Raw genomic sequence first — 8,273 nt, 5'->3', positions numbered from 1 at the left:
TCTGGCCCACTAGCGGGACGTATCACGCGAAGTATTCACGAGCACTGGTGATTAACATGTCAGGTATAGCGAATGTGCCTATATTAGACTAGCCACAGTGGGAGTAACTTCAGCAGTAACATCGAGTCCAACTCAACAAATTTGCTTATGTGGCAGTGAGTTAATAAGGAGAGAGGTAGTTATAGTAACTTAGCTAGTTACTGTAACGTCACATGTCCCAATGCAATATGAGTCTATAACCTAATAAATGAAGCTTTGCATGTTACCACACTTATGTTACTACCCACTATGAAGGTAGTAACATAGTCTAGGGATATGTGTATATTACTAGTGTATGTTACTCACCATTGTGGCTAGTCTTAAGTAGCAATCGCGATGCGCGCGCGGACGCACTGGATTACGGCATCGCGTGGCCGCATGTCCCAAAAATTCGCGTCCGTAAACTAGGTCAAACTTTACGAAGTTTAACTTTAAAATAAAAAGAAGGCAATTCTATAGTGTGAATCGTTTCCCACTTGTTCTTCTAGAATGACGTGTACATCGTTCGATTTTCCGATTGGCCACGGACATCCATGCACGATTCTGAGCTATAATGATGTCAGCAACACATTATTTGATGGGTGTCATGTGATACTATGTCACACTTTAGTGTAATCTGTAAAATTGTATGCACTATATTTTCAGAAGGGGGTACAAGATAGAACAACTGTCATAGTCGAAATCAGCTAATAAAAAAATCTATCTAATCGAACAGCAACACTCGAAGAAGCCAGCAAGTGGGTAATTGGAACTTCCCAACATCTTTACAGTTCTTCCACCCGCATATCGAACATATTCAACGATGCATGTGTGTAGACTACTTGGAAGGTTCCCTCGTCTCTTTCGTAGACTAATACTCCCATCGTCCCTAATACAAAAGCGTGTCAAAAATGCTCTTATATTATGGAATGGAGGGAGTAATAAGTTAAAGCGGATATCTTTTAATTAGATCACCTGATAAGGATCAACTTTCCACCTGTATAACATATACTGTATAACCATACCGGTCTAATCAAGTATCTAATCCCTCCATTTCCAAATATTTGAAGTTCTATGATTGCCCTGCTAAGCCAAATTTCTTTAAGTCAAGCTAGCATATAGTACAAAATATTGAACGACGTATGCATTGGCTACTTGGAACTGTGAAGTTAGAAGTTAACATTGTTTTTGTTTTAGACCAAACGGATAGTATCTACGTCTGTGGGGCTGGCATACACATGCCGGTGCTGCCTTCTTGCATGAACAACTTCCAAGGGAAAAAGCACATAACGGTGCTGCACGGCACGAGTATTTCCATGCTTTCCCGCGCAGAGCTGACCGGTGCGTGTCAAAGATCATTAAGCGTTAGACTGGGTACCCTTCCCTTATGTTAACTTTTCTCTGCTTGTTGAAACTATACTGGGTCCTTGATGTAGGTGTCAGCCATGATGCCATCGATCGAGTGGAGCTGGATCACCTATAAATCCTTCAGCGTCAGCTGCCTCTCATCTGCCCAAAAATTAAAATCACGGGCGAAACAGGCGCTATTGCGGCTAGAGATCCTCCCCACATGCCATGTCCATTTTTCCACGATCTACCCCTACGACCATGATGGGGGCGCGAAATGGCGTTGAATGACTTAGTGGTCGGGGTCGCTGCAATTTCATGGCAAGGGCTCATTTCAGCAGGCCGAAACAGGGGCCTAGGCAAATATCAACCCAAATTTGCTCCGATATACCAACTCATAAAGAAAACCTAGCTTCGTTCTATCCCCATTCCCATCTCTCACTCCCATCCAAAAAGCTTGCAGCGGCTAGGCCGCTCTTCACAGTTGTGCTCGGCGGGCTGGTAGCTGGTTTGCTGCAAGCCAGAGGCAGTGACCGGCGGAGCAGCAAGGCGGTGACCAGGTTTCAAGGCAGCAGGCTGCGACCGACAATGAGGGGATTCTGCACCATGATGTCGTCTCAGCCAGTTCCAACTCCCACTCCATCACCAGCAGATAAAGGCAAGTTCCTCTTTGTCCGTTTGCTGATTCAGTAGCACTAGTATTGAAGTCCTACCTAAGAACAAGGCATGGAAATCTTAACCATGCCACCATGTTTGTTGACGCGGGTTAGTTATGAACTTAAGAGGTGATTATTGTTTATAATAGTCCTTGATATCTTGAATTTATGGTGGTTATGTTATGGTATGTATGTTGACTTCTTTATGTCTGAATTTATACTGAAAATCCCATGTTTTCTGCTGACCCATGTTTCTGGGACAGATATGCCCTTGTTCTAATTCCCGTTAAATGGCTTAGCAGCCACTATTGCCCCGCTACAGATCGTTTTCTCCTCCCCTGCTTCGCCTCCTCCAGCCGGCTCGGGGGAGAAAACCTAAGCCCCCGCTACCACCTCCCCCCGGCCCTTCCTCGTCTCTCCGCCACAGGAGGTTGGCCACTAGTGAAGCTCTGGTCGGTCCCAAGCAGCGTCGCAACGGAAACTTGCTCCTTGCCGGCGAAGCGTGTACCTTCCTCCCTCCCACCCCCGTCGAGGGCTGCCAATGCTGGCCAGGGATCTCGTGCTGCTATCTGGTGGCTCATGCCCCATATCTGGCCTAGCCGGGGCCGGGCCGTGCTTGATGGGGCACAGGTGGCACTCCCAACGGCTGCTGCTAATAAGGGTTGGGGCTGGTCGCTACATTTCTCGATAGTGGTTGCATCCGGTCAGATCAACAAATGTCTCAGTTAGGTGATTGATTTGGCATGATTTCTACTTCAATATGACCGTGGCGACACATGCCGGCAGCTCATACTGGTGAGGTTGCGGGATGCAGCCGGAAGGCTCCACTGTGGGTTTTGGCAGCTCTCACTCTGGCTAGTTTGCCTTTAACAGTGAGATGCAACCTATGTAAGGCGACTTACCGCGGAGGGTATGGTTGTGTAGTGGCGATGGTGAGATTTCTAGCCCAGCGCATGTAGTTGTTGGGATCACAGGGAAGTAGTGGCGACAACACAAGATTAACTTCAATTTGGTGGTTCCTCCTGAGTACCTAGTCTCGAGCTCCAGGGGTGAAAATCCTAGTTCTGGCCCGAGTTGCTTACACCTGGTAGTGGCGATATTTTTGCATCGTGACCATGTTGAAGATATTGCTCGGATATGCTTGGACTTGTTTTTCAGGGTGAAAACATAGAATCTAGTCTTTGGTGGCTGGACCCGGTGACGGTGACGCTTGATCGTCGTTCCCTTGAAGGCGTTGCTGTTGAAGAAACCTCATTGTCCTTGGGCTTTTCAAGAGATGGTTGGTGCAAATATGGCCATTGTGTAGTTTGTTGATCGCTTTGTTTTTCTCACACTTTTATTTTGTAGTTTGTAGATCGCTATTTCTTGTATGCTTCCCTGAGAAGGCGTCCAGAAGCTTGACCCTAATTTCCACTTTCACTAAATATTTCATCTCTATACACGTAATATCTGGCCTTTTGAACCTTCTAGTAGAACAACACTATTGCTACATTATGTTGGAATTAAAGACTCTTAGAGGAATAAATGAAATTTAAAAAGTTCATATGTACATACTAGTTGAGCAAGGAAAGTAACTCTGAAGAAGTCATGGCCTTTTTTTTGGAGGGGAAAGAAGTCATGACTTCTAACAGAAAAAAATGTGACAAAAGAAAATGCAAATCAATTCAGATGAGAAAGATAAGCAAGCTGTCGTTGTCACCAACTTTCCATCTGTCGGGCTGGGATATACATGCACGGCAATTCAGCCATGATGCCATCCATGGAAGGGAGCTGGCCAGATCTCCTATAAATCTCATATGTGATGCCTTGTCTTGCAGGTAGAACACGTACCTCCATGGCCGACAACATGGTCCCTGGAGAGAGCGAGTCAGCGAGGTGGTGTGCGTCGACTTCTGGGCCAACCTATTCGGCCTGCGGGTGCTGATCGCGCTGCGCGAGCTAGGCGTGTCGTTCGACTACATCGAGGAGGACCTCGGCATCCACGAGAGGAGCGACCTGGTGCTGCGCATGAACCCGGTCCACCGGATGGTGCCCATCCTCATCCACCATGGTCATCCCATCCAACTCCAACAACATCCTCGAGTACATCGACGAGGTATGGGGTCACCGTCATGCCGAAGCAGGTGGAACACAGTTGTTCCCTGCCAACCTGCTAGAGAGGGCTTCCGCCCGGTTCTGGGCCGATTTCATTGACCACAAGGTCTGCGGCTAAACGCACGTCTTGCTTTAGAACATCTCCAACCATTGAGCCACCCAGGAGGCATATTTTTCGCCGCTTAGGGGGCTGCCGGTGAAAATTTTGGCCTGGGGATGAAAAAATCTCCAGCCGTTTCCACCCCCAAGCGAGGCCGTTTCCATCTCCTGCCCTGGGTGCGCACACCCGCCTGCCCGTAGTCCCTCTCCTCGCCTCCGCTGGCCCAACGCTGTAGCTGCTCGCGCCCGCGCCTGGCCGTGGCCGCCCTCCACTGCTGCCGCCCCACGCGTGCACGTGCGCACCGGCCGCCGGCGGCAGCTGCTGCTGCCCACACCCGCTATGGCCGCCGCTGCTGCCTGGTCGCGGCCAGCACACGCTCCCAGCCGCCCGCGCCCTTCCGCCGCTGCCTCTCGCACCGGCCGTAGACGACGGTGGTGCACCGATCCTTCTCCGCGGGCGCGAGCCCGAGCTCCGGTAGCGCCACGCTCTCTGCGATACAGGCCTTCTCCTTGGTGAACAGGAGGAAGGCGCCGCCGTCGTTGCCGCCACCGTCGAGCCCGCCGAGCATGGGGCTCGTGTTCAATGGGTGCTCCGAACGCTCCTTGGGAGTCTGCGGGCCTTTGGCCGCCGCGTCCCCCGCAGCCGGCCCGTTCCACAGCTGCGCGGACACCATCCAGTTCGCCTTCTCCACCGCATCGATCCCGATGTTCTTCAGCGGTATGAACTCTTCGAGCACCAACGGCGCCCTCACCACTGCGCCGCCATGGCTCCCCATCTGGCACGCCTCCCTGCTCGCCACTACAAGGGCGGAGAAGACGAGCCCCTCCCTGCCACGGCCATGCGCGCTCCGCTCCGCGCCGGGCACACGAGCCCCTCCCCGGCCATGCGTGCTCCGCTCCGGCTGTGTGTGGTAGGTGGTGGAAGGAAAAGGAGAGGAGAGAGGAGAAAGAAAAGAGAGAAAGGAGATGAGAGAGGGGCTGGCAAGTGGGCCTGTGCATGCAAAAAAAATGCCGGCGTCCTCAGCTGCCCCCAGGGGGCTGGGTTTGGGGTGGGTGTGCCGGTGATAAGTTTTGCCAAATCCGGCGCAAAACATGTTTCTACGGGCCTGAGTGGGGCATTTTTTGCTTGTCAGCGTCCAAAAAGTGGCTTGGGTAAGCTTCTTGGGGGCATGAGTGGAGATGCTCCTACAACAATTTTGTCTTGTTTCTTTCATGCTCGCTGCATTGGCTAAAAATATTTACTTGATGATATGGATCACTTCTTTATTCCAGCCAAATTTGTTTTATTAATGCAATTTCTTGAACTTTGACGAACACAAAAAATATCTATGCTGAAATGAACATGCTTGTTCAGTTTACTCATCCTTTTCTCTGATGAATTATTTTATCTAGGTGTTCAACACGGGGACGAGGCTGTTCAAGAGCAATGGCGATGATGAGAAAGAAGCCACAAAGGGGGAGCTAATCCGCCAACTTAGGCAACTCGAGGGGGCGCTTGGAGACATGAACTTCTTCTTCGGTGATGAGTTCGGATTTCTGGACATCGTGGTCATCCCGTTATCGAGCATGTTTCAAGCGTAGAAACAACAAGGAAATTTTGATCTTGAGGTGGAGTGTCCCAAGCTAATGCGGTGGGAGAAGCGGTGCAAGGAGAGGGAGAGCGTCAAGTGTACTCTTCCAGATGCGGAGGAGGTGTACAGGATGCACAAGAAGTGGTATGGCATAGAGTGAAGTGAGCGATAGATTGTGCTCAAAACATATCATGCTTGTAAACTTGCATAATACTCCATCTATTATTGTTTGACACAAAAAAAATATATACTACGGACGTGTCAGTGTACAAGTACAGGTAAACCAACAAAATATAGGGAAACTTGTACCCTTTTTTATTAATCTCTCATCAAACAACAAAATTAGGTGATCCTTTTACATATATGCTATGTGCTCTGCTGGGGCGACCGATATGACTTGGGCGGCGAATGTGTGTTCTTGTTCACGGGGCATTGGAAAGCTCCCAATTAATTACGTATGCGAGTCAAAGTCGCGGACCATTTCCGAATAAGTTGCTTCAATGGTAGTCATGTTCAACTTTTAACTTTTTCTTTAAACTAGCTCGACGGCCCTCGCAAATGCGAGGGCATCATGTTTATCTTGTGATGTCCAAATCAATTCTCGTTTTTCCTTTTTGCAAAGAAGGATTCTCATTTTCCCATGTATTTCATATGTGCTCGTATATAATAATCATGCCTAAAAACATGAGACCTCATATGAATATATATCCAGTGCTTAATTTGTCTATGAAGATCTTCGATTGCTTATTAAGTTAATAAAAGAAAATTTACCTTTGTTGAGATGTAAGCAAAAAACAACTTCCTCCCATTTATTTCCCCCATTATAATACCTATTGTTTTAGACATGCAACATACAAAGTCTCAAAATACGCAACTTTGACCCTTACTATTTTTGTATATGATTTTTTTTTGTTTTCCATGCAACGTTTCCCAACAAAATTGTCACAGATATACGTTACCAATGGTGATGAAACCTCGTGGATGATTTTTACCCTCATGATGCAGAGGAAATTTTGAAATTGCGAACTCTGAACTTGGGTGAGGGAGATCTTATTGCATGGCATCATGAGAAAAGTGGCATGTTCTCAGTCAAAAGTGCATACGGGCCTGCACAGAATCTCATGGAGTCAAAGGTTAATCTGGGGAATTCTAGTGTAGCAGTTAATGGGGAAAGGAGGATCTGGAATATTATTTGGAAAGCCAATGTCCGTCAGAAGATCAGAATATTTCCCTGGCGGGTGGCTTCTAATAGTTTGGCGGTTCAAGTTAATAGGATTAAACATCATCTAGCTATCCCAAGACACATGTACAATTTTTGGTGCTGAAGATGAATCCACTTTTCATGCATTGGTGAGTTGCCCAAAGGCGATTGCTCTTCATTTGGCTTTGAGAATGGTGTGGAATTTGCCGGCCGAAGTGCTTTTTAAAAATACAGTGCCATATTGGTTTCTTATTTTACTGGATCAATTAAGTCCGGCAATGCGTGAGCAAACTATATTCATGTTGTGGAGGGCTTGGCATTTGAGGAATGATTTGATTTTTGCTAAAGGTAAAGAATCCATCTCAGCCTCTATGATTTTTGTACAAAATTACTGGGCTTCCTTTTTGTCTTGCCACAGAAAAGCGCAGGGAGGGATAAGTAAAAAAGGCTAGGAATTGGAGGAGGGCATTCGGGTTACGAATAATGTGGAGAGGAAGCCGGCTAGTTGGCAACCTCCCAACGCGGAATTTTTCAAGATTAACGTTGATGCAAGCTTTGTGGAGGCAAGCAAGGCTGCGACTGTGGGGGTGGTTGTCAGAAACCATGTTGGAGAAGTAGTAATTTCCTCTTGGGATTATATTGCAGCCTACCATAGCATTGAAGAAGCGGAACTTAGAGCCGCAATCTCCAGATTATATATCGGTATTACCTTCACAAACCCATTATCTTAGAAACTAATGTTCTTTTGTGGTTGGTGTTCTAAGAAAAGACAGGTTTGACAGATCTCCCCTTGTTGACCTTAAGAAGGAAGCATTGACTATTTCAAAGATGCTGGCGAATGTAAAGATTTCCAAGATTAGCAGGGAAGCTAATATGGTGGCGCACGAGATAGCTAAATTTAGTTTTAATAATAGGTCTGACGTTGTTCTTATGAATATTGTTCCGGCCTGTGTGGCAGATGATGTAATGAATGATTGTACGAACATACTAATTTAATTAATATATTGGTGGGGTTTTCAAAAAAAAGAAACAACAATCCACAAATTTATATATTTTAAAGAGAATTTGGTTCTGACATGTGGCGCTAATAGTAACGATACATCCAAGCTCACATGAGTAAACAAATTGATTCTGGCTTTGATAGATAAAGGTTTGATGTATATATAAGAATAGCAATAATAAAGACCACACGGAAGTAGTTGCTGGCTTAATTTTGTTTATTTTTTCTAGAGCATATCTAAAGTATTAATATTATTTAGTATTCCAATTAAATTTTGATATGTCTAG

The 8,273-nt window shown here is 46.7% G+C and overlaps 1 pseudogene; it reads left to right on the top strand.

Annotated features, from left to right (window-relative positions):
- The first annotated feature begins 1,683 nt into the window (after positions 1-1,683).
- LOC123039712 (glutathione S-transferase 3-like) lies at positions 1,684-6,025 on the top strand (annotated as a pseudogene).
- Positions 6,026-8,273: the final 2,248 nt, after the last annotated feature.

The sequence above is a fragment of the Triticum aestivum genome, chromosome 2B (assembly GCF_018294505.1).
Source record: "Triticum aestivum cultivar Chinese Spring chromosome 2B, IWGSC CS RefSeq v2.1, whole genome shotgun sequence".
Taxonomy (NCBI): domain Eukaryota; kingdom Viridiplantae; phylum Streptophyta; class Magnoliopsida; order Poales; family Poaceae; genus Triticum; species Triticum aestivum.
This window is presented reverse-complemented; position numbering and strand designations above follow the sequence as displayed.